We start from the raw sequence: 25,677 nt of genomic DNA on the forward strand, positions 1-25,677 counted from the left end.
CTGATTTTCCCAAGATACTGAGCACCTACAGGCCCCCATTGATGGCAGTAGTGCTTGGCACTTCTGAAAACTAGGCCCACTATGTTTTCAGGGCTTGTAGCAGTCTCTAGTGTGCTGGCCACACTAAAGTGGAGTTTGGATCTTTGTTACTGATTTATTGGGTCCATCCAGTTTTATCAGCTGGGTGAGAGGCAAGCTGGATATGAGTGTGTCCACATTATGCAGCAAATTCCTGGCTCTGCCTGTAGTGCATTGTAACTGATGATTACATTGCTAGGGAAGACTTTTCCAAGGCATTGACTTCTGAGAGTGGGATGACAATTCACTTCTGGAGCAACTAGAGACGAGAGAGAAATCAGACAAAAAAAATATTGTCATGTCTCAGATCAACTGTCCTACAACTAAAGACAACTTTTGTAGGAGGCAGGAACAATGCTCAGAATGGCTCCCCACAAAAACAAAAAAAATCTAAGAAATGACTCCCTCACCACAGTATCCTCTCCTCACTCCTGGGAGGCAGGTGTGTTCTGTTATCCCCTGAGGGGAAACAAAGGCAAAGAGAGGGTAAGTGAATCTTTAACCCAGCCCAAAACCCTGAACCACAGGCCCAGCCTTTCTCGGTACAGCTGTTGGAATCAACTGATGTTTTTGGCACCAAGGCCACGCTGCCATATTGAGGAATGTGAAAGGAGTTGTGCTAGCCAGCGTTTGAGAGAGTGGAATGTGGAAAGGCGTATATGGCACCTACAGAGAATCTTTAGAGAGACCTAGCACGAGACAATTTTCTGAATATAACCGTGTTGGGAGATAATTATTTAAAAACAGCCTTTGAGGACAGGCATGAGCCTTTTTTTTTTTAATCATCATGCCAAACCGCACTAAGGTACATGGTTTTGCTTCAATGTTATATTTGAAGAATGCTTGGCAACAGTCCAAGTGTGAGGTATACAGGCAGTGAACACCTGCTATAGATTTCCACACAGCTGAACTGTATAAACCACAGGCCTGTGATTGGGTCTAATTGGTTAATTCAGCCTTGTAAAATTCCATTTACCTAGCGTGGTTTTTTTTGGGGGGGGGGGGGCAACAGGAGAGCAAAATAGCAGTTTCTTATTACAATCTTTATGACACAGGGCGGACACATAGATCTGGTGCTTGAGCTAGTGACTTCTCATGACGCTATTGCAAGGATGGGCTAATGGGCACGAGATCCTTTTTCTCATCTCACCTCCATGTCTGTTGCATAAAGACCAGCTCAGTGGTTATTTGCAGAAGTTGTCATTTTCTGCTATTCCTCTTTGAGAATTTGGCTCCTCTGCCCCCCTACATCCATCCTTGACATATGCCCGATCTATGAAAAAAACATAGGTTAGGTAAACTACAAAAGTCTCAGCCAGCCACAGCTCATTATTCTGTTCTTATATTCTGGGCAAGGCAGAGAGCTCACAGCTACCCTGCTCACATTTTCCTAGGGAGTAATTGATTGCGAGGAGCTTTGGAGTGCTCCTCAATGATGACCCAGCTATGGTTTGCAGGCATAATTAACTTCTTTATTCTCTGTAAAGAAGCTGATCACAGTTAGCTTTAATGGATTTTGGTTTCTTCCTACTACAGTGACCATAGCAGAGGCTACTGTCTAGAGTAGGTCCAGCAACTACTGTCATAATTAACTGAACATTCACCTTAATAAGAAATGATCCATTTACTTTACAGTAACACCTAGGGCTCCCAACTGAGATCGGAGTCCAAGGCACTGGACTGGTACTCAGCACAACTTTGCCTCAGTTCCCCATCTGTGCAAAATATGCATAGTAATACTTTTTCTCCCACCCTATTTAGACTTTAAAAAGTCTTCAAAGCAGAGATTTTTACTATATTTGTCTAGTGCCTAGCACAATGGGGCACAGATATTGATGGGGGCTGTGACAAATATAGCAATATCCCTGAAAAACCTTATTGAATTAAGTTTAAGTAGCTTTGGGGTCCATTGCTCTAAATGCAAAGTTTATGGATTATTGTGGGTAGGGATTGTATGTCATTTCTTGGGATGGGGTGGGCGGGAAGGGAGATGTGATGGAAGGCTTGGATGACCAAAGACTATATTGAACAATGGGCCAGACAAGAATGAACTTTTGGGACCATCTGAGTGAAGGGATTTTCCTGGGCAATTTCTAGAGGGAGGTGAATGCAAATTCCCCACCACCAGTTATGCAAAAATCCAGCCTTTTGAAGTTACACCCTGGGGAGTGGGCCACTGTCTGCTGATCACCTTTTACATGAGGCCAAGATCTGTATAAAGGAAAGACAGTACTATTCATGGAGGTCTGGTATTGAACCTGAGACAGTATGGACTTGTAGCCACGGGGAAAACTCAGCTGTGGATTTTGAAGGACTGACACCTACCAGAGCTCTTGTTGGAGCTGGGGTGACTAGCAGCCATGTTGGGGTTTTTTAAATTGTTTTTAAATGTATTTTCTCTGTAATGGTTTCCCTTTAGGAATAAATGTGCTTGCTTATAAAGAGCTGTGTAGTAACTTTTAACTGCAGGGCTATTACACTATAGCCTTTGGAAAGAAAGCAAAGCACAGATGCAGACCTCTAGGCAGTCTGGCTTGCTGCGGATATCACAGTGTAGGCAGGGAACTGTGCAGTTTGGGAAAACCCCTGGTCAGGAGGAAGAGAGATGCAGGTCTTCACCAAGAAAGGTGATGGCTGAGGAGTCAGGAGCCTAGAATGGATGCCATTGAGGGACCACAGAGAGGGAATACAGGTGTAGTTGTCCTGAATTGTGAGAAGGGTCTCTCGGTAGTGGGGGTGTTAATTCTTTTGTCTATTTAGACTGTGAACTCTTTTGGGGCAGGGACTGTTTCTCATTATTGATAGGTACGGCATCTACCAAAAATGGGACCCCAATCCTGACTGTGTCCTTTAGGTTCCTATGTGATACAAATTAATAATAATTGTGCTAGGCAGTACAGTACAGAGTAAAGAATGGTCTCTGCTCCAAAAAGCTTCCAAGACAGACAAGAGGGGAAAGAAAGCGAGTAGTAATTATTCATGGTTTGTATTCACATAGCACTCGCCATGCAGTAGGCACTGTTCATAAACACAGGAAGACACAGTCCCTACATGCTTATTTGCAGGACAAAACAAATGCAAGAAGAAAAGAATGGGCCACTATATGGCAAATTTTCATAGTCAAGGCATCTCCAAGTGGTTTACAAAGCAATGAGTTAGAAACAGAGGCAGAGCCAATGGCGGGGCAGGTAAATGAAGCAACTGTGTATTGCTCTTCTACAGCCTTGGACATTAGAAGCTGTTTTATCGAGAAATGTTGGCCATGAGCCTGGGGTTATCCCCTTCTAACAGTGGTTCAGGATGATTATCAGCTGGAAGGCCATCAGAGATGAGAACAAGGGACTTCAGAGGTAAACATAATAAGTAGGGTGACGGGCATGGTCAAGAGGGCAATGTAATGAACTGTCCTGAAAAAAAAAATCACTTTTGTTCCTGTGACTGATCAAACATTGCATCACAGGTATCCTGAAGTGCACCTCTGTGGGGCCGTGTCTGCACAAGAAGAAGATCTTTCCTAAAGTCTCCCAGCTTTGCCAAAACCATACACAGTTCCACCTGTGAGAGCGTAAGGGTTAGGTTCCAAGTGGCCTGGTCTTTTCTAGCATTCCCACGGGGCTGAGCAATAGCAGGAGACTTCAGCAAAAAAATCCTTGTATAGACAAGACCCAAAGAAAAATTTCCCAATCTGACCTGCTCAATGACTTCTGGCATCTCTGAACTGTGCAGACGTGCGGTCATTTCATAATCGTTTGTGGCAAAAGAGATGGGCTTTCTGCACCCACCTGAACTTTGGGTTTATTTAGTAATTTATAGCCCTGTCCCGTGGAGAGGTCATTCATCCAAATCGGTCATAGTGAAGAACAGCTACAGGGCAGACCATTGGATTTTCCTTTCTGTTCTTCATTTGGGTATTGGCCGACTGCTAATGTCGTCAGATGGGCTTATTTTCACACTATTTGTTTTACACATCAGTGAACCTAATATCACTTGTGGCTTCTCAGCAGACCCTTAAAACAGAGGGAGTTCTCATTTTTGGAAAGGGAACATAAAATATTTTCCTCAAATATACCAGTTTAAAAAAAAAATTAGGGCTGTTGATTAATCACAGTTAACTCACCCGATTAACTCAAAATTAATCACGATTAAAAAAATTAATCGTGCTTAATCGCAGTTTTAATCACACTGTTAAACAACAGAATACCAATTGAAATGTATTCAATATTTTGTATGTTTTTTACATTTTCATATATATTGTATTGTGTTCGAATTGAAATCGAAGTATATATTATTTTTGATTACAAATATTTGCACTGTAAAAATGCTAAAGAAATAGTATTTTTCAATTCACCTCATACAAGTACTGTAGTGCAATCATTGTCGTGAAAGTGCAATTTACAAATGTAGATTTGTTTTTGTTATATAACTGCACTCAAAAACAAAACAATGTAAAACTTCAGAGCCTACAAGTCCACTCAGTCCTACTTCTTGTTCAGCCAAATCGCTAAAACAAACAAGTTTGTTTACATTTACAGGAGATAATGCTGCCCTCTTCTGATTTACAACACCACCAGAAAGTGAGAACAGGCATTTGCATGGCATTTTTGTAGCTGGCATTGCAAGGTATTTTCATGCCAGATATGCTAAACATTCGTATGCCCCTTCATGCTTCACCCACCATTCCAGAGGACATGCTTCCATGCGGATGATACTCGTTAAAATAATGCGTTAATTAAATTTGTGACTGATCTCCTTGGGAGAGAATTGTATGTCCCCTGCTCTGTTTTACCCGCATTCTCCCATATATTTCATGTTATAGCAGTCTTGGATGATGACCTAGCACATGTTGTTCATTTTAAGAACGCTTCCACTGCAGATTTCACAAAACACAGAAGGTACCAATGTGAGATTTCCAACGATAACTAAAGCACTCGACCCAAGGTTTAAGAATCTGAAGTGCCATCCAAAATCTGAGAGGGATGAGGTGTGGAGCATGCTTTCAGAAGACTTAAGAGACCAACGCTCCAATATGGAAACTACAGAACCCGAACCACCAGAAAAGAAAATCAGCCTTCCCCTGGTGGCATCTGATTCAGATGATGAAAATGAACATGCATCAGTCTGCACTGCTTTGGATCGTTATCAAGTAGAACCTGTCATCAGCATGGACGCATATCTTCTTCAAGCATGGAACTTGAAGCATGAAGGAACATATGAATCTTTAGAGCATCTGGCATGTAAATATCTTACAACAGTGCCATGAGAACGCCTGTTCTCACTTTCAGGTGACATTGTAAACAAGAAGCAGGCAGAATTATTTCCTACAAATGTAAACAAACTTGTTTGTCTGAGCGACTGGCTGAACTAGAAGTAGGACTGAGTGGACTTGCAGGCTCTAAAATTTTGTTTTACTGTAAGTTCAACTTTCATGACAAAGAAATTGCAGTACAGTACTTGTATTAGGTGAATTGAAAAATACTATTTCTTTGGTATTTTTATAGTGCAAATACTTGTAATCAAACAAATATAAAGTGAGCACTGTACACTTTGTATTCTGTGTTGTAATTGAAATCAATATATTTGAAAATGTAGAAAGACATCCAAATCCAAAAGTATTTAAATAAATTTTATTATTTAATCATGCAATTAATCACAATTAATTTTTTAATTGCTTGACAGCCCTAAAAAATTTTTTCACAATAGTGACATCAGACGTGTATATCCAAAAATGCTAATTTTGTTAGTCTCTTGTAAGACATCTACCATGACTGTCCGCTGAGGATCTCAACGTACTTTACAAACATTAACTAATTAAGCTTCAGAAAACTATAAGGTTTAGTCACGCCACCTGAAATGCTGCCATCTCTTGGTGGAACACAACAGTTGTTTAATAGCACACACCAATACTAAGCAAAAGCAAAAAGTGACCAGATGGAGACATCATCCCTCACTTGTGTGACTCTCTTTGTGGCTTTGAAAAGACCATGTATCCCTGCTAGGATGAATGGCTATACCCACTTTTTAATGGGGCCCACCCCATTTAAACCGGTTTCTCTTTTTTGCACTACAATAATCCTGTGTGTTTATAAGTCACGTTTTAGCCAAGATTCTCAAAGCACTTTGAGCCTGAATCCCATTTATACAACTCTGGCATTAGAATGGCCATAAATTACATTTGCGTTCACTTTAAGGCCTCTTTACACTGCCTTACTGAAGTGAACAAGGGCCTTAAGTAAATGAGACTCCATCTCATAGTGCACAATTTATTAATAGTCACAATATCTCTGAGAATCGGATAAGTTATTATAAGCTCCATTTTACACACCGGCGCATAAACTGAGATGGAGCTAGCTGAAGTGACTGAGCAGGGAATAAAATGCAAGGAGTCTGTTCTCGCAGTCCCCTGTTCTAACCAGTTGACAGGACTTTCTGGGTGCGCTCCATGTGCAGTACAGGAAGGAAGTTTTTAAATTCTTAGCTAAAGGAATCTATGGAGATTGGATCTCACAAATCCTTTCCTTTCACCTTCAGTACAGCGAGGGCAACACAGACACAGCTTTGGGCCTTATGATTGGACTTATTTTTATATGCATCACACTGAGTGGCTAGTGAGCAAATTCTATTCACCTACCACTTTACAGCCCTGTGGGTGAAAATGGGAGCAAAAATTTGGCCCAAGGACCCTAAAAAGGAAGGAAAATCTTGTGGCTGAACCACTGAGCTGAGACTCAGAACTTCGGATTTCAAATTCCTGCGTCGCCACAGACATCCTGAGTGACTGCAGACAAGTCACACAATCTCTCTGTGCCTTAGTTTACTTTCTCTAAAATGGGAATATTAATACTTTCTGACCTCTCCAGGGGTGGGGTGGTGAGAATTAATTTATTACTTTCTGTGGAGTCATATGGGCCATAGAACTATAAAGAACTCGTTCAGCAGACCATCACTCCATCCACGTATCACATTGTCTTCAGGCCTGTGACTGTATGTAATTCCAGATGACCCTCAGATTCTAACAAAGGAAGGGGGCTTCCTAACTATGACCTAACAAACCAAGGGGAAGGCTTATAATTAATGGATGGCTTTGTGGACAATGGAGATGATGTTTCACGAATGACTTTGACTTTTCTATCTCCACTTTGTTGATATCTTTCTGGCAATCCAGAAGGGGAAAATATGCTGTGAGAGGCCATTACATTCACCTACGCTATCTGGGCAGATAAGGAAAACCCTGAATGCTCCGTTTACTGACCACCAGTGGTTGGCTCACTGTTGTGACAACTGACCCGCCTGCCCTGTACAGCTCCTCAAGGTATTTCTGTGCATTTGATCACCACCGCCACCGTAAAACAAAACATATGCATGTTTATAGCTTTGCTGTGACCCATATAACCACAGTATCTTGGCATTTCAAATGTTAATGAATTAATTCCCTACATCTTTTATAAATATATAGAAAATAATTGGCTGAGCAAAGTGAGGACTTACACTCAGCTTGATGGCATTTCTCTGTCTGGAGCATTATAACTAGTGTGGGAGAGAATGCGTAACAATGGTATGGCGGACACTCAGAGCCCCTGGCAAAGAGGCAAAATGTGGGACCTGGGTATGGGAGAAGGGAGGAATGGTGATATACAGAGCCTCTGGCATGAGAGGATGGGTATAGGGAGTACCTGAAATAGAGAGGGATGGGAGGGTGGCGTTACACAGAAACTGTGGAGAGCAATGGAGGAATGCAAGGAGCCCCGGCATGTGCCATGAGCTCATACTACTGAAGCAATGCAATGTGCATCCCTCTAATAGTCAGGGATCAGCTGGAGTATATCAAATCACATTCTGAAAGCCTTTAAAACGTTATCATTCAGCCCACACTGGAGCATCTTTGCAAGCAACCAGCCACTTCTGAGTTCATGAAGCCATACAGTGACAGAATTAATTTTGTGTTTGAATAGTTAACAGCCACAGTTTGCATTCGGCAGCATTCCACCATCAGCTCCATCAGCCCAGTGTATTTTTAGCTCTCTCGTGCAGAGAGGTCTTTATACAAGGCACAAAAATCAAAGGCACATCTTTATTATGAGTTCATTAATACGCTAGGCAAAAATAGCATGCCTCCTCCCATTTTGGAAGCCTTAGACAAGCCTTCTGTACCGGGACATGAATCATGTTGTGTGAACAGGAAACTGAGCACCGGCTCCGAAGATTCCTGGCTCCTCTGGAAGAGCTGAGCGTGGGGATCAGAGTCAAGGTTGGTGACAGGGAGTAATATTTCCATCAGTGGGAAAATAGCGAGTGCCAGACCCTTCCTGTGCGTAAATTATTGTCGTTCAGTTGACATCAATGGAGCTATGGCATTTTACACCAGCTGAGGATCTAGTCCAGAGTGTTAAATAACTGTGATTGGATTCTGATGCGTGAAGATCCTGATGGAATGACAGACACCAGGGCAAGAAGATTTAAGTTAGGCTCCCCGCCGCCCCCCAAAAAAACCACTTTCCCCTAAATCTTAAATAAAAATAAATAAATCTGAATTTAGTTAACAGACATACAAACATAATACTTCACTCTGAACAAGATGCTTCACAGTGGATTATTTGTTAGTCACAAAATTGGCATGATAGCACCAGTATAATTTTAATTCAGTGTATTATTGGCTTGCGTAGCTTCACTCAGAATAATGATTGCAATCTTGGGTATATAGCCCTTTGACTTGCAGTCATAGGGGTTGTCAGCATTCCACCGTCATCACATTTCTCTTTCTTGCTCAAGATCTGTAACCTCCGCATGCCTCAAATTGGAACCCTCTGGCTTCCCAGAAAGAAGTCCTACCAAGTCCAAGCGGTTTCACCTTGCGCACACAGGAAACTGCAGTTCTGACCTCTCAAATGTTGCTGACTCATGATTCCTCATTGACAGCTGTGCTTGGATTATCAGGAAGAAGTTACTGACAGTTCTTGCTCATTGCCTGTGACAAGGTTTTACAATTCCACTTTGAAGACTGATCTTCATTTTACCTGCACACTGGGACCCAAGAATGCCCTTCCCTCAATATCCCAGTTTGGGGCTGAACCCCACAAAACCTAACATGGACAGAGACAAGTTCCACTAGCAGAATCCAGATGGTGGGACCCTAGTGGTAGAAAGCTCTTCTGGAGAGAGCGAGAGCGCATGTGTGCTGAAGCACAACTTTTGCCCCACTGGAGAGGGGGCCCATAAAGAGGTCTGGACCACAAGAGGTCTGGACCAGCCAAAGAGAGGCAACGTGGCAGCCAGGAGATCAAGCACATCTCTTGGGCAGCCTCGGCTGGTGGGGCTTTTACGGAGCCCTGTCTGGGATTTAAAGCTGTTTTCCCCTGGAGAGATTTACCAGGGATATTGCTATGTATTCAAATTGAACTCACTAGGTCAACAGCTGTGAAATAAACTTGCAAAGCTCTGTACCGCATACTTGAATCATTGCAAAAAGGATATGCTCCCATTTGGGAGAGACTCGGTATTTCTAAGGTGTTGACTGCACAACCTGCATCCAGTGAAGCCTCTAGTCCAGCATACCCAGCTTGGTAACTCACTCAACATTGTTGGGGATCCTATTGTGCATATTTCCCTACAAGAAATTCATGCGTCTCTCCAGGTTGCTCCCTGACTGAGGATAGAGAGATTCAGGACAATGGGCTAGAACTAACGAGGACTTCAGAAATCGGCATAAACAGGACATTGGCTATTTCAAAAGGTGAGGTGGAGAGAAAGCAAAAACATTGTTCCCAATGTGCTATTTCTGGTGCTTTTTAAAACCCAGAGAGGACATGGCCAGCTTTGTGAGCGAGAGGAGGAAGAGAATTTGTGGTGTTGACTTAGGAACCTTTAGGAGTCACATGAATAAAACCTAAACACTAAGCTACAAGTCTTGTGTTGCACCAGTATAACTCTTTGTGCCACAACTAACAGGAGTTGCAAGCCTCTCCTATCCATCTTCCACATTCCCATGCTCTCTTGATATTCCCTAGTTGTAGGATTCAATCCTGGCAGAGAGAATGTGGCCCCTGCTTGCTAACTTTCCTCTGGTTGATGCAGGGAGTACTGAGGTAGTAGGTACAGAGAACGGGAGTAGTGACATGTACCATAGTACATCATATATTTGTTTTTCAAGACCTATAGCAAACAGTGAACTGATAATCTTGTAATGCACTAAACCATTAGGATAGTTGCACTTGGTCCAAAACCAAGTCAATGGTTGATGCTCTAAGAGGATGGTAAACTGGATGCTCAGGATGCTTAGCTACTGGCCAGAGGATTTTTAAGCATTTGTGCATGTTAGGTTTTGCTCAGCAGAAGTTGGCACGCGACTAGCATAATCCTTCAACAAGGTCTTGATTGTTCCAGTGTTGAGCAAGCACCGTCCCCAAGCCAGCGGAGCTACAGTCTGTGCACAGTGGCAGCCGGAGCAGGGGAGTGTAAATATAATGGGGTAGAGCAAGAAGGCATCTTGCCACATCTTGCCAGGTTACATTCTTCTTCCATGGGAAGGCTCCCTTCACAGCAGGAGGCTGTTTTCCTATAAGGGCACACAGTGGGCCCTTAACAGCCCAAAGTGGTGAATTAACAGCAGTAAGATATGTCAAAACATCACACAGTGGACTGGGACAAGAGACCTCCTGAGCTGCACCTTGAGGATCTGGACAGATACCTGAATTAATAGCGGGTTTAGCAACCTCACATTTCTGAAGTCCCTGTTTCAGGCCAGCACATGGATCCCCCCTAGCACCTACATAATCATATGTTGGAGAGTCACAGGTCCAAGAACCCACTGGTCCACCACTAAGGGTCATCCCCTATATTAATAACAATACATAGCTCTTATATGTCACTTTGTACTAGTGGATCTCAAAGCACTTTACAAAGGAGAGAAGTACCATTATCCCCATTTTACATATGGGGAAAACTGTGGCAGAGAAATGACATGACTTGGCCAAAGTCACCCAGCAAGCCAGTGACATAGCCCAGAATAAAAGCTAGATCTCCTGAGACCCAATCCTCTGCTCTACCTGCTAGGCAATGCTGTTGTCTCCATTGACTTCTGCTGCTCTAACATCACAACAAGAACAAACGTAGCCCCCCGTCTTCAATAGTCCCTTCTGATCTTCTGTGACCACTGTGATCATCTAGTCTGACAGGCCAGAGGACTTCCCTGAATTAATTCTTATTTTAACTAGTGAAAAATAAATTGGAGTAAAATCATCAGTATTTTGAGGTCTTATTCAACAATATCTATCAAGATTTGTTAGCAATACAGCTTAATCTTTATAGAACTGATCATGTCTTAAAATGGTCACTACTGCTATTTTAATAGGTTTTCTTTTCATCCATTCCCCTCCAAGTGCCTGCCTCTCTCAGTATGAGAGATCTTGAGGGCCTTGGTGATTGTCTGGGAATGAAGATGAAATAAATACAAAGGTTTAGTTTTTCAAACATGGTCAGCCAATTTGAGATACCTTAATGGAGCCTGATTTTTGGAAGGCAGATGGATGCTCAGCACGTTCTGAATATCAGGCCCCTTTAAGTGTCTCAAGTTGGGCCCCAAAATTGAGTCACTCAAAATCATTAGTCACTTTTGAAAATGCAGGCCGAGCTGCGTATACACAAATAGCCTCCAGAAGGCAATGACATTTGTGACTTGCCCAATGACCCATTCGGACAATTCCTGAGTGGGCTCTAGAGTTTGATACCTTTCATCTTTTCTAGCGATCCTTCACATCAGCCATTGCATGGGCAGATCCAATTTAATCAGTTCAAACCGGTCTCTCAGCTCGAAGTGGTTCTTTTCCATTTCCACAATTTGCTGGGTTCTCTCTTGCCAAAAGCAACGACAAAGCAATTAAGGCTGGTTTTGGCTGTGTGCAGATTCTTGCAAGGTTCTTAGTATACTTGTGCCTGATGAGATACTTCACATGCCAACATCCTGTTTATCTTGTTCTTGAGAAGTGCACCCCCACAAATTAAGATCTTCTTACGCTCTCAGAAATAAGAGGCCTCCCTTCCCAATTGCCAGAGATTCCTCCCTTTTGAATTTGCTCTGGAGTGCTGGCATATGATATCTGGTCTGTATAATTTGAGGCCCTTTGTGTCTAGCCCACCTTGACACCTTATACATGTGTGAACAAATAACTGTCCATTTGTCCCATATGCATTCCGCTTCCCAGGCGCCTATCTCATTTCTGCTTATATTTTCCCAGGATGCTTCTCTTTGACATTGACTTGCCCACACCTGTGTTACCTGATCAAACCACTGTAGTTCAAATGAAATGTGCCGCATACCTAAAATGCTTTGCCGTCACTGGCGATTTTTTAATCAAGATTGTATTTGTTGTTTTTTTAAGATATGCTCTAGTTCAAAAAGAATTATGCTGGGGAATTGCTATGGCCTCTGTTGTACAGGAGGGCAGAGAGGGTGATCACAGTGGTCTCTTCTGGCCTTAGAATCGATGAAAGCTCCTCAGCCCTGCAAGCAATCTCATCACTGGAAGGTGCTATTGGCCAGTAATGGGGTGAAGAAGCAGCACAGAGAACAAGGAGTAAATGCCATAAAGTTGGAGCTGTTAATGGGGCTTTGTACTGAGAAGATGAAAGAGAGAAAAGTCTGGAGGGAATGGCGGAAGAGAAGGACATGGAGTAGAGATTCTGGTGGATGCAAGGAGAGAGCTAGAAGATGCCTGGGGTCACACTAAAGGTGAGGACAAATGCTTTTACAATAAATATAATGCAAATGTAAGATTCAAAATCATTAGCAAAATGTGTGTGTAAAATCCCAAATAAATATACCACATTAAGTTTGTGGCCACCCACATAGGACTTCATTAGTGGTCACTGAGCTAGACCCATGGACCTTTGGAACTTCACAGCAACAAAGGAGCTAGAACTCAGATCCTCCTGCTCCAGAAAAACAAGCCTGGCCTTAAAAGAGACTCTCCTCTGTTATAGCAGTATGGAGACTAAGACATACACAAGAGCAGTTCTGATTCCATCCAGTAGAGGGCAGAGATACATATACACATTTAAATGACCATGACAACATTTTTAACATGTGGATCTGAGTTGTGGATGGATGGCAGTTGACGATACCTAAAACAGTCTGCAGAATCTAGCAACCTCAGCTTCATTTTAGACAGAAGTGATTCATAGATTCAAGGACTGGAAGGGACCTCGAGAGGTCATCGAGTCCAGTCCCCTGCCCGCATGGCAGGACCAAATACTGTCTAGACCATCCCTGATAGACATTTATCTAACCTACTCTTAAATATCTCCAGAGATGGAGATTCCACAACCTCCCTAGGCAATTTATTCCAGTGTTTAACCACCCTGACATTTCGGAACTTTTTCCTAATGTCCAACCTAGGCCTCCCTTGCTGCAGTTTAAGCCCATTGCTTCTTGTTCTATCCTTAGAAGCTAAGGTGAACAAGTTTTCTCCCTCCTCCTTATGACACCCTTTTAGATACCTGAAAACTGCTATCATGTCCCCTCTCAGTCTTCTCTTTTCCTAACTAAACAAACCCAATTCTTTCAGCCTTCCTTCATAGGTCATGTTCTCAAGACCTTTAATCATTCTTGTTGCTCTTCTCTGGGCCCTTTCCAATTTCTCCACATCTTTCTTGAAATGCGGTGCCCAGAACTGGACACAATACTCCAGCTGAGGCCTAACCAGAGCAGAGTAGAGCAGAAGAATGACTTCTCGTGTCTTGCTCACAACACACCTGTTAATACATCCCAGAATCATGTTTGCTTTTTTTGCAACAGCATCACACTGTTGACTCATATTTAGCTTGTGGTCCACTATAACCCCTAGATCCCTTTTTGCCGTACTCCTTCCTAGACAGTCTCTTCCCATTCTGTATGTGTGAAACTGATTGTTCCTTCCTAAGTGGAGCACTTTGCATTTGTCTTTGTTAAACTTCAACCTGTTTAACTCAGACCATTTCTCCAATTTGTCCAGATCATTTTGAATTATGACCCTGTCCTCCAAAGCAGTTGCAATCCCTCTCAGTTTGGTATCATCCGCAAACTTAATAAGCGTACTTTCTATGCCAATATCTAAGTAGTTAATGAAGATATTGAACAGAGCCGGTCCCAAAACAGACCCCTGAGGAACCCCACTCGTTATGCCTTTCCAGCAGGATTGGGAACCATTAATAACAACTCTCTGAGTACGGTTATCCAGCCAGTTATGCACCCACCTTATAGTAGCCCCATCTAATTTGTATTTGCCTAGTTTAACGATAAGAATATCATGCGAGACTGTATCAAATGCCTTACTAAAGTCTAGGTATACCACATCCACAGCTTCACCCTTATCCACAAGACTCGTTATCCTATCGAAGAAAGCTATCAGATTAGTTTGACATGATTTGTTCTTTACAAATCCATGCTGGATGCTGTCAGCTGTAGGTGGGGGATACAGAAAAGCAGAATTAGACCCTGTGTGTGTATTTCTGTCATCATAAATAACCCGGTATCACTTATTTACCAAGCCTATGTAGTCGCTGTAGCAATGAGGCATCAAACTCAAGCGATAGCAACTAGGGTTATGGACAAAATGGTGCTGCCTTATTTTCAAAGACCCTGCTTCAGTGAAGGTGAGAGTCCCCTTGATACAAGTCAGGTCAGAGACAGCCTGTTTGCCTCTGCTCAGACAGTTGGGGCTTTCTTGTGCAGTTTAGTGGGTAGAGCTCCAGTGCGGCTGAATTTCATTCTTCCAGTGTCTTTTCAAGTCTGAGCACAAAGTTGATTTTGTTTCTTTAAAACAAAAGGACAAAGAGACATATGTTCCTTATCCACAGGCAACATACTGTGTAGATCCAGTTCAGCTTTTCCCCACACTGCACCTTTATCACTGGGTGTGATCTGGATCACTAGGGAACATACAGAATTTAGGCATCAATCAAAGAGGTCCCCAGGGGTTCAAGCTCTCACCTGCCCATATACGGAAGAGGGAAAAAAAGATCCCATCCACCGTAGTTTGAACACCATTCCATGCAAACCTCCCCCTTCCCAATGTTTAAAAAGTGTACATCTATCCTTGCTGGATGTACCATGAATCCACCAGGGAGCAATACTATTTCAGATGTTTCCCCATCCCTCTTAAAACCTCCTTTCTCCTGCTGTGGCCAGAAGAAATGAGTTTACCACCTAAGGGCTTGTCTTCACTACCCGCCCGGATTGGCGGGTAGAAATCGATTTATCGGGGATCGATTTATCGGGGATCGATTTATCGCGTCTCATCGGAACGCAATAATCGATCCCTGAATCAACGCGCATACTCCACCAGCCCAGGTAGGAGTAAGCGCCGTCAACGGGGGAGCCGCGGCGGTCGATTTGCCGCCCTCCTCACAGTGGGGTAAGTCGGATCAGATACGTCAAATTCAGCTATGCTATTCCCGTAGCTGAATTTGCGTATATGAAATCGATTCCCCCGCCCCCCGTAGTGTAGATATAGCCTAAGAGGGTGACATTTTTCCAAAGCGCTAGGACTGGCCTGACTCTGCTTCCACTTAAGTCAATTGTAAAACTCCCATTGATCTCAGCGACAGCAGAGCTAGGCCCACTCTGAGCATTTTTGAAAGTTCCACTCTAATAAAAACAAAAAACCTGCCGCTCACCATTTTCTCTGGTTTGGTCTACACTACGGAGCTAGCTTAACACAAGGCAGCTTACATCGACCTAGCTGTGGATGAGTCTACACTGAAATTTCACTCCCGGTGATGTAACTGCCCCACTCCACGGATTTAATAACGCCACCTCCACGAGCTACGTAGAGTCAACGTCAATGTAGTTAGTTCAATGCAGTATCAGTGTAGACACTATGTTGCTTATGTCAACTGTCATTGGCTTTCAGGAGCCGTCCCACAATGCCCCACACTGACAGTACAATCAATAGAAGTGCTCCTGGTGAGGACGTGCACCGACACAAGGAGTAAAGTGTAGACATGCACAAGCGATGTAATTACTCCAGCAGCTGTATGCCAACATAAATTAGGCCGATTTAATTTTGTAATGTAGACATGGCCTCTGTGTTTGTCTTTTAGGCTCAGATATACAGCCTAATGCTGTATATAAAACAACTCATATATAAGTCTTTGAAAAATCGGATTCTAACATTCTAAGCTTTGGGGCACAGGCTGTCTTTGTGTTTGTATTCTCTAAAGGGCCAAGCACTTTGATGGTGTGAATAAGAAGAATAAAAGGTGGCACGTATAGCCAAACTTGAACTTAACTATCCAAACCTCTGGTCTATACATCAGGCAAATAGTTTCATGACACGAGGCCGTCTGAGATTTCCAGACTTTCCTGCTTTCAGATGGGTCAGAGTTGCTCTGAAAACAGCTTTCCTTGTGGAACTTCTATGGCTGGCCAAAAGAGAAAAAAATACAGAAGCCAGCAAAAATTTGGCGGGGCGGGGGGAAGGGAGAGGGAAAAAGAGAGAACAACATATTCTGCTTATTTGAAGCTTAAAGAAAGTTTTGGTCCCTATTTCAGATTTAAATGAAAGATTGCATTGGTCCTTATTTGACCTGAAATGACTAACATATTCTGTTAGCGCTCATCTGATATCATTATTTCCAGGCTTGCTTTTTTATTATTATACATTATATTTGATCTCCAGTAGCTTCTAGAGGCCCCAACCAGAGTGGCCTTCATTGTGCTAACTGTTCTACTCACATATATTGAAGCTGTCCCTGCTCCATAGAGATCACATCTTAGTCTGGTTGAGCATGATATAGTAAAACACGGGCAAGTTAGTGACAGAAAGGAAGAGGAGGCATCATTGGATTCGTATAAATAAATAAATAAATAAAATTGACAATCATAATTTCCACTGTGTCACCTTCTGCAGCATGGCAGGGTGGATTTGCTCCTCAGCTCCCAGCCCCAGGTCCTCTTGTTGGGGGGAATTTTGATAATACAATATTACAATCTTAGTTTAGGACAAGACACGTGGATGAAACACACAAGCAAGTGAAAGGGAGGAAGGAGGGGATGGAGTAACAGTAATACAACCATGAGGTGATCTTCCCTCTCCTGGCTTGGCATGGCCTGCATGTGTCACACTGCTAAGAAGAGCTAGCATCAAAGACAGCACTGTAGGGCTGGCTGGGTGACAGCAGCGTGAATGCAAAACCGTACCAACACTACCAGGCAGTCAGTGTCAAAAACAAGGCGGGAGGTTGGGGGAGGAAGAGGGTTCTCCACTGGATGGATACAAGTGTCCCAGTTGATCTCTGGTGCAGGGAAGGAGTGGGAGTGACAAGTGGAATGGGGCAATTTCATTTCTCACAGGTAAGTACCAACCTCTTCTTTAGTTTCTCCACATTGCCAACCCTAAGTATTTGAAATCATCAGGCAGGCCCCAAAAATCATGATTAAAAATCATAGGACTGGAAGGGACCTCGAGAGGTCAACTAGTCCAGTCCCCTGGACTCATGGCAGGACTAAAATATTATCTAGACCATCCCTGACCAGTATTTATCTAACCTGCTCTTAAAAATCTCCAATGATGGAGATTCCTCAACCTCCCTAGGCAATTTATTCCAGTGCTTAACCACTCTGACAGTTAGGAAAATCTTTCTAATATCCAACCTAAACCTCCCTTGCTGCAATTTAAGCTCATTGCTTCTTGTCCTATCCTCAGAGGTTAAGAATTCTTCTTCTCCCTCCTCCTTGTAACAACCGTTTATGTACTTGAAAACTGTGATCATGTCCCCTCTCAGTCTTCTCTTTTCCAGACAAAACAAACCCAATTTTTTCAATCTTCCCTCGCAGGTCATGTTTTCTAGGCTTTTAATCATTTTTGTTGCTCTTCTGTGGACTTTCTCCAATTTGTACACATCTGTCCTGAAATGTGGCGTCCAGAACTGGACACAATACTCCAGTTGAGGCCTAATCAGTGTGGAGTACAGCGGAAGAATTACTTCTTGTGTCTTGCTTACAACACTCCTGCTAATACAGCCCAGAATGATGTTTGCTTTCCCCCCCCACCCCCACCCCCCAACAGTGTTACACTATTGACTCATATTTAGCTTGTGGTCCACTATGACCCCCCAGATCCCTTTTCACAGTACTCCTTCCTAGACAGTCATTTCCCATTTTCTATGTGTCCAACTGATTGTTCCTTCCTAAGTGAAGTACTTTGCATTTGTCCTTATTGACTTTCATCCTATTTACTTCAGACCATTCTTCCAATTTTTCCAGATCATTTTGAATTTTAATCCTATCCTCCAAAGCACTTGCAACCCCTCCCGGCTTAGTATCATCTGCAAACTTTATAAGAATGCTCTGTCTCTATGCCATTATCGAAATCTAGCTTTTGAGCCTTTGGGGTACACTTGGGTGTTGTTTTCAAGCTTTTCTTTGCAAACATGAGGACTAGAAACTTACTTCTATTTTTAAGTGAGGGCTGAGATTCTCATAGGAGCAGGGGTTATAAGAAAAATACCAACTATCAGGGGACTCATAAAATTGAGACAGTTGATAACACTGGTTTCAGTTCATGTGGGTTTTGCTTGCACCTCTGCTCCAAGTTTAAAAGGACTCCAAAAGCTCAAACCAAACCTCCTCCAAAACAGACATTTCACCTGATGTTCTAGTGAAACCCCAGTGGAAAGCCATACATTTGGCCCAAGTTCACTTTGAACTTGGGCACCGGAAAAGTGTCCGATCCATTCCGGGAGCCTGCTTACCTTTCTGCTTTGTAACTATCCTGGAGACTGGGTGAACTTGGGATGGTTTGGGGGGTGGGAATGAACATTTGTCTCTGCTCTAAATAAAAACTAGACAGAGAGACGAATGGGAAGAAAACAAAAAAGCAGAGTTGAGAAAGGGGTAAAAGGACACAGGAGTTTCCAATGTCCCCTAATCCCAGATACCCTGTGACTCTGGCTTTGTGCCTCTGGTGTTTGGTTTCTAAGCAGTAAGTACAGCCCTATGTGCAATGTTCCCGTATGCTGCTGCTGCTGCCTCCTCCACTTTCGTGACTAGCACCTGTGGATTCAGCAAAAAGCTTTCAGCTAAGTCCAAATGAGCTTGTTGACCTGCCTTGCTACTTGGAGCATCTGAACAATTCTGACTAGCCTGCCTCAACCTCGCAGCAAAAGCTCGGCCCAGGACAGAACAGCATGAATTCTCCCTAGCCCTGGCAGAAATTGCTGATGCAGTTTAATGCCTTAGGACAAAAAGTAAAAAAGTGTCCCAATGTTAAGAAATACCAGCGTTTTGGAGCAGGAGTTTTATTGCTGGGAGCAGTGCAGGCCAAGCCTGAGAGCGCACACTACAAATATCAATATCCATTTAGAAAAGGGATCAAGGGTCAAAATCATTCTGTCAGCAAAAGCTCTGTAGCGTCACCTGGGCAAGGCTCCCCCATCCCCATGCCTCTTTGCTGCATTACACCAAGAGCTAAAATGTGCACGGCTGGATATGAATGACAATTGAATGGAGGCCGCCAGCTACAGCCTGGACTTCACCTCTGTCCATCGGGGCAAATGCTATATTCATTTCCCTTCTGGCTATGTCCCTTTTGATCTGTTTGGCTGTTTAGTTTTAGTGCTGGGTGAATACTACAGAAAAATGTCTGACTTGTCATTCGGATTTGTAACTGACTGGGCTTTGACTGTTCACACCTGTTGTGTTCACTGTCCACAACTATCTGCAGGCGGGAATCACGCACCCCGGCTGTTACTGAGCTGCCCCCAACAGACCTCTCAAACAAGATCCCCTCCGGTAGGGACTCTCTTTTCCATTTCTCCCCCTCTTTTGCCCATCAACTCTCATGCTAGATCCCCTCAACTCAACAGGAAACCAAAGGCATTCTGGGGAATTGCCAGAGTGACTCTGATATAGCCTCTAGAATGTTTTAGCTGCTTTAGAAATCAACTCTACTATTGTGTGTGTGTGTGTGTGCGTGTGTGTGTGTGAGAGAGAGTGTGTATGTGTATGTACATAGTATTTTTAATGCATATGTCACAGACTTCATCCTCCCATACAGGATTGGGTTGCCAAAAAAAAAAAAAAAAACCCCAACAACTTCTTTGTATTTGCTGAGCTGAACTTATGTCTTTAACGTAATTTTCTAAGCATTTAGTTTAATCCTTGGCCCAAACACTCATTTTGGGGGGGAAATATTTTTGAGCCGTTGGGATACTCGACAAATGACTGCTGCTTAAACCCAGAAAGAGTCTTTTGGAGGCTTTTGTTTTGTTTCAGTGCATAAAGAACGGACAACTGAGCTGAGATGCCTGTCCAAACCCTCACCTATATAGGAGTTTAGGATTATTTAGATGATGTCACAGGAGACAAATATAGTCATTTGAGTGTTGAAATTCCCACCAGGCGCACATCCTTATGGGATACTGAGCAATGAAGTTTGAGGAGGTTGTATCTGGAAGAGCCGCCTCTTTTTCTAGGCATGAAATCATTGGGGCACAAGAAGAATTTTGTTGTTGTTGATATAATTCAGGTACTAATTGAGGCCTTAGTCCATTAAGTGTGTGCATAAATCCATCCCTTTTTTAGTAAAGCACTTAAGCAGCCGGTTAACTCCAAGCACATATATAGTTCTGTTGACTTCAGGGGGACTATGGATATCCATAAAGTCAAGCATATGCTTAAGCACTTTGCTGAATCAGGGTCTAAATAAATACAAGTGTAAGCTGATTGTTAGTGTCAGAGACACCATGAAGTCCTCTAGGGACGTGGCTATTGTCATTGATTGTATGTGGTAGGCACTCAAATATTCTGGGGTTGACTGGCAGTATAAATAACTGAGATAGAGAAGGGAAATGTTTATACGTAGAACCAAACATAGCAAGTAAAAATCATTTAAAGGAAGATGACCGTCTCATGTGAACTGTTTATTGAATAGGAATAGTGTAATACCACAGGCTGCCAGTAAACTCTGCATGTTTATTTTCGAGAAGGATTATGTTTAAGGGAAGACTGTTCAGCATAAGAGTGCAAAGGGAAGTGCCGAAGAACACGCAGGTTAGCTGGAGTTTATCTGTGTCAATTATTTTTGGACGCTGTCAGTGTGCTAGATGTTGCATAGAACATAGATCAGGCATGATTTTTGCCCTGAGGGTGTTACAGGCTCAATATTCTTCCTTTTTTTAAAAAAAAGTTAATGTAAACAAACACGCAAACCTTTAGTAGCAACTTAATGTTAAGTTACTCCACGTATGAGCAGCATCCAAAGCCAAATATCTTATTCATCCATTACTACTAAGTGTAATGGTAGTTTCTGTGACGCAGGCATCTAGGCAATTGATTCAGACTACCAATCGATTCCACACAGGCCACCAAAGAGCCATTGGAGGGTGGTAACTTTTAGTCATTAGCAACCTAGAATGGATTGAAACCAGTCACCTAGGAGTAGAGATGGACCCAGTGTGCAAAGTTTGATTCTGGATCTGAACCCAAATGTCCCCAAAAGTTCAGATCTGGGGTTTTGGGCTGGGTCCATTTGGATCCTATTATTCATCCCCCGACTCATTCAGTTGCCCTTCTTTGCATTTCCTGATACTTGACGAGAAAATCTGAAACAAGACAAAGGCTTGACAAGAGTAATAAAGTTCTATTTATGAGTGCATCTGTGCTAATTCTTTGTATGTGTGCCATCACAAACAAATATGAGGGATTGAAAGTGCATCCTGTTTATGTGGCCCTGGGGAGAAACATGTTTAAACAAACTTGTAGGTCACATTTTAATCCTTCTCTGTTTAGAAAACTAATTTTTTTTTAACACCACCATAAAATAAATATTTTTTCTTTCCTCTCAAGACTGAAGACTCTTTCCCCTTAAACTATCAGCAAAACTCCAACTTATTTTTTTCTTTCCTTTGGCTATATGACTACAGTCCCTTAAATTATGTTTAGAATGATGAAATGTTTATAATAGCTAATGCCATATGTTAACATTTTACAGTGTACTAAAAGTTTGATTGCTAAAAACAACCCACTGTTTTGAAATGCCACAAGCACCTTTATAAAATTGACTGGCTTCTATTTGCACTAAAAGGAATGCCTTTAAAAATGGATGTTGAAAGAAAAATCATAAAGTTGCTAACATGGTTGATTAAAATATTGTAGAGGTGAACAAAATTTACACTGTAGTGCTGTTCTGTAACCTCACACTGTAAAAGGACTTTGCTTTTGTTTTTATCATGACAGCCATCACTCCATAGTTAAGTTTGCAACTGAGTTTCCATTACAAGCCTGATTTTGGCTTCTCTCTAAAAGCCACAAAATACCTTAGAATCTCATCTGCCTCACAACTGGTAGCTTACTCTAAGGGTCAAGGTAGAATTTTTTTTGCCTACGTTTAATGTGAATTGGACAAGAGGTTTGTGACCCAGTGACTCCTTCAGGCCTATTGGTAGAGGACACAATCTACAAGAAAGGAAACCTACAAAAAGAAACAAACAGCAAGGGGGTGTCCTGATTATGAATAAGGACAAAGGATTGGTCTAGTACGGGGTAGTCAACAGGTGGATCACAGGCCAAATCCGGACCACAAAATCTTTTTATTATTATATTGTTACTGGTATTTGATTTCTGTATTATTTTCTCTGGAGTCTGGACCTTAACTATACCTTGACCAAAACATTTGGCCTTTGACAAAAAATAATTGATTGCCCCCAGTCTAGCACATCTTGGAGTCCAAAGAGAAACACTGAATTCTTCGCTTATGAGGCAAACTGACAGCATGTCTCATTGGAGAAGGATCACAGCCACCCTGGGTGTAAGGATTTTGGGTGAGCAATATTCTACTGACCTGTGAGGCAATGCCCATGGAATTCCAAACACCTAGCAGCTGGTAGTTGCAATAACACTAATAAATATACCATCTGCTTGTACAGGGTTCACTTGTACCAACATAGCATTTATTAATAGCACACGGCCTCTGTGGGTCACCCATGACAGTTATGTAAACCACTAAAACAATTTGTCCCTCCACTGCTTGAATGTTTCCTGGGGGAAATCTATTTCCAGTCAAAACATGTATTTGTTTTCAGTGGACGTGTATTTTCATAACATGGCTAAGAAAAGCATGGTGGGCTAAGTATTTCCCAGGTGTTGGAACATTTTGACTGCAATGGATTTATATCAGGGATGAATTTGACCCACTATGTTTCTTCCATAACATTTGAAGTGCTCCCAATCAGCTAGGAACCAAAAGTGCAGCAATATAACTGCAAAGGTATTATTGATATGCCTGATTTTTATCCCACACCTATGAGAATCAGAAGTAACTGTTGAAGAGAACGGTGTTACACCAATGTAAATCAATGTCCAGCCCCACAATTTTAAGGAATCAGAAGATTCTCTTGCTTTTTTTCCTCCATCCCCAGATTTAGAATCTGAGATTTTGCAGCAGTTTCCACCTGTACACAAATCATATAAATCAGTTGGGGATATGAAAGATTGCAAAGGAGTCAGTACATCTATGAATCAGACCTAAACTAACTAGATTATACAGGGCCACATTTTCAAAACAGCCTGAAATTTATCTGTGGATGCAAATCTGAGTCCTAGTGTCTTTAACTAGCCATTTATAGGGGCAAATCAAAGAGAGGCCAGGCCTCAATCCTTCTGAAAATCGGACCTAGAATACCCAGATGAATTCTGTGTCTATATAAGGGAGTGTGGGATCACACATGCAGTCCCATGGGCTGGTGCCACAGTGTTTGCATCTGGATCCAAAATTCTCCAAGTGTGGAGTATTTAGACCCTAGCTTATGGAATTAAACCAGGCTATCAAATGAATAACTGAGGGTATTCACTAGTGTCTATTACTGTTGTCAGTGTCACTGAGTCCCGAGCATGCAGCTGGCCTGAAGTACAGCAAGCAAGCAAAGGCCTCTTACATTTAGAGTTTGTACTGTTTCATCTCAATTTTAGAACAGAAGACCTGCAAGCCACAAGAATTGTCTCTTTCCTTTCCATTAGTCTTCCCATCCCTTGTGCTATTTATATCCCTGGAGGTATACAACTGCCTGTCCTGATGAAAGCAGTACCGTAACTGGAGATTAGACATTCCCATCACTGCCTGCACAGCAGTGGTTCATGTGGAGTAAAGGTCTGTAGGGAGAGGCAGTATTCGAATTATCATATTGTTATCCTACCCTCTCCCCGCACTCTTCTGTGTTTGTGGCAACAATCTTAGGAGATAGCTTCCCGGGGCAGGTTTTCTCTGCTTCTCTCTGTGCTGTGGGTAAATAGAGGACTGCAGTCCCAGAGCTGTTGATCTAGAACCTTTCATGAGCACTTTCAATGGGAGTTAGGAGTGTAAATAACCATCATGCAGCTGGGCCTGGTTCTCTAAACACACACTATGCAGAGAACCAGTCTGAAATAATAAACAAAGCCACAGCACAGGCTGGAGGGGAGACTCAGATCACTGCATAATTTGCCACAGTTCATGGGGCTGGGGCATAGATCGTTACAGTCCTAACTGCCCCTGCAGGGAAGTATGGTGGAGTATCGTCCCCACACCTCAAGCACTGCTCAGACTTTGACTGTTACAGTGTAGAAAGATGGGGATATTCCCCTTCAACCTAACACAGGCAACGGGAGACAGGAAGGGAATTGTGCCTCGGTCATCTCTGAATTGTCATGTATCCCTTGCTCAGGGCTGTCTGCAAAGGCACAATCTAGCCCTATGAGTGGAAGTGCTGTCTGCACAAGAATCTTAAAAGGCCTAGGGATTAAAAGGATCACAGCCAGGCTATTGCAGATCATGACTAAGGAACATTGATGCAGCTGTGTCAGGAATAGCGTCTGTTAGCACATCTGCCTCAAGCCAGTGTCATTAGTCTCTCACTCTTACTTAACCAAAAAAAAAAAAAAAAATCTTGACTTGCAGAAAGCAAAGCAGTAGTTTATGTGCAAGAGAAGAGCACCTGTTCCACACTCCTGCAAAACAGTACATGATTAGAACCCCTAGAGTGGGGGATGTTGGTCCCATCGATTTCATTGGGCTTATACAGGGTGGAATTTGGCTTGCACTGCTCACAAATACGAAAGCTGCCCCTGCTCAGTTATTGTGCACTACCTTCTTCCACCACAAAATGTTCAGTGCGGGGAGCTTGTTTAAAAGCTGCATGAGGTCTATTTTCAGGGTCAAAAACTGGATTTTTCAAAAATGAATCTTCTATCTCAAAACAGTTTCAGTTTTTTTAAAAGGAAGAAAAAAATCCACCACATGACAAAACCAATCAATGACACTTAGCAATGAGTGGGGAAGAGGGGCGGGGGGAAAGAAGAATTGAAAACCAGGGACCAAAAAACCAAACAACTATTCCCCTATCTTCCTTCAGGAGAAGACCTCAAAACACTCTCTCTCTCCCTCTCTCTCTCTATATATATATACACATGTAGCCCCATGGTATCCCTCTGAGATATACACAGAACACTGTACTTACTATGTCCTAGTGGCACAGCATGTTCCAGTGGTGAGCACACAAGTACATAAGAGATCTTGGTTCCCAGCCTGGCTGTCACTGACTCACTGTGGCCCCAGGCAAGTGATTGAACAGCTGAGTCCATTCTCCCATCTGTAA

The 25,677-nt window shown here is 42.7% G+C and overlaps 1 long non-coding RNA gene across 1 annotated transcript; it reads right to left on the bottom strand.

Moving 5' to 3' along the window:
- On the bottom strand, positions 1 to 25,677 carry LOC135981960 (uncharacterized). The gene is made up of 3 exons (XR_010599182.1): positions 25,540 to 25,677; positions 1,229 to 1,351; positions 1 to 337 (listed from the first exon to the last, which is right to left on the bottom strand). It is a non-coding gene; the product is annotated as an uncharacterized LOC135981960 (long non-coding RNA).

The sequence above is a fragment of the Chrysemys picta genome, chromosome 2 (assembly GCF_011386835.1).
Source record: "Chrysemys picta bellii isolate R12L10 chromosome 2, ASM1138683v2, whole genome shotgun sequence".
NCBI lineage: Eukaryota > Metazoa > Chordata > Testudines > Emydidae > Chrysemys > Chrysemys picta.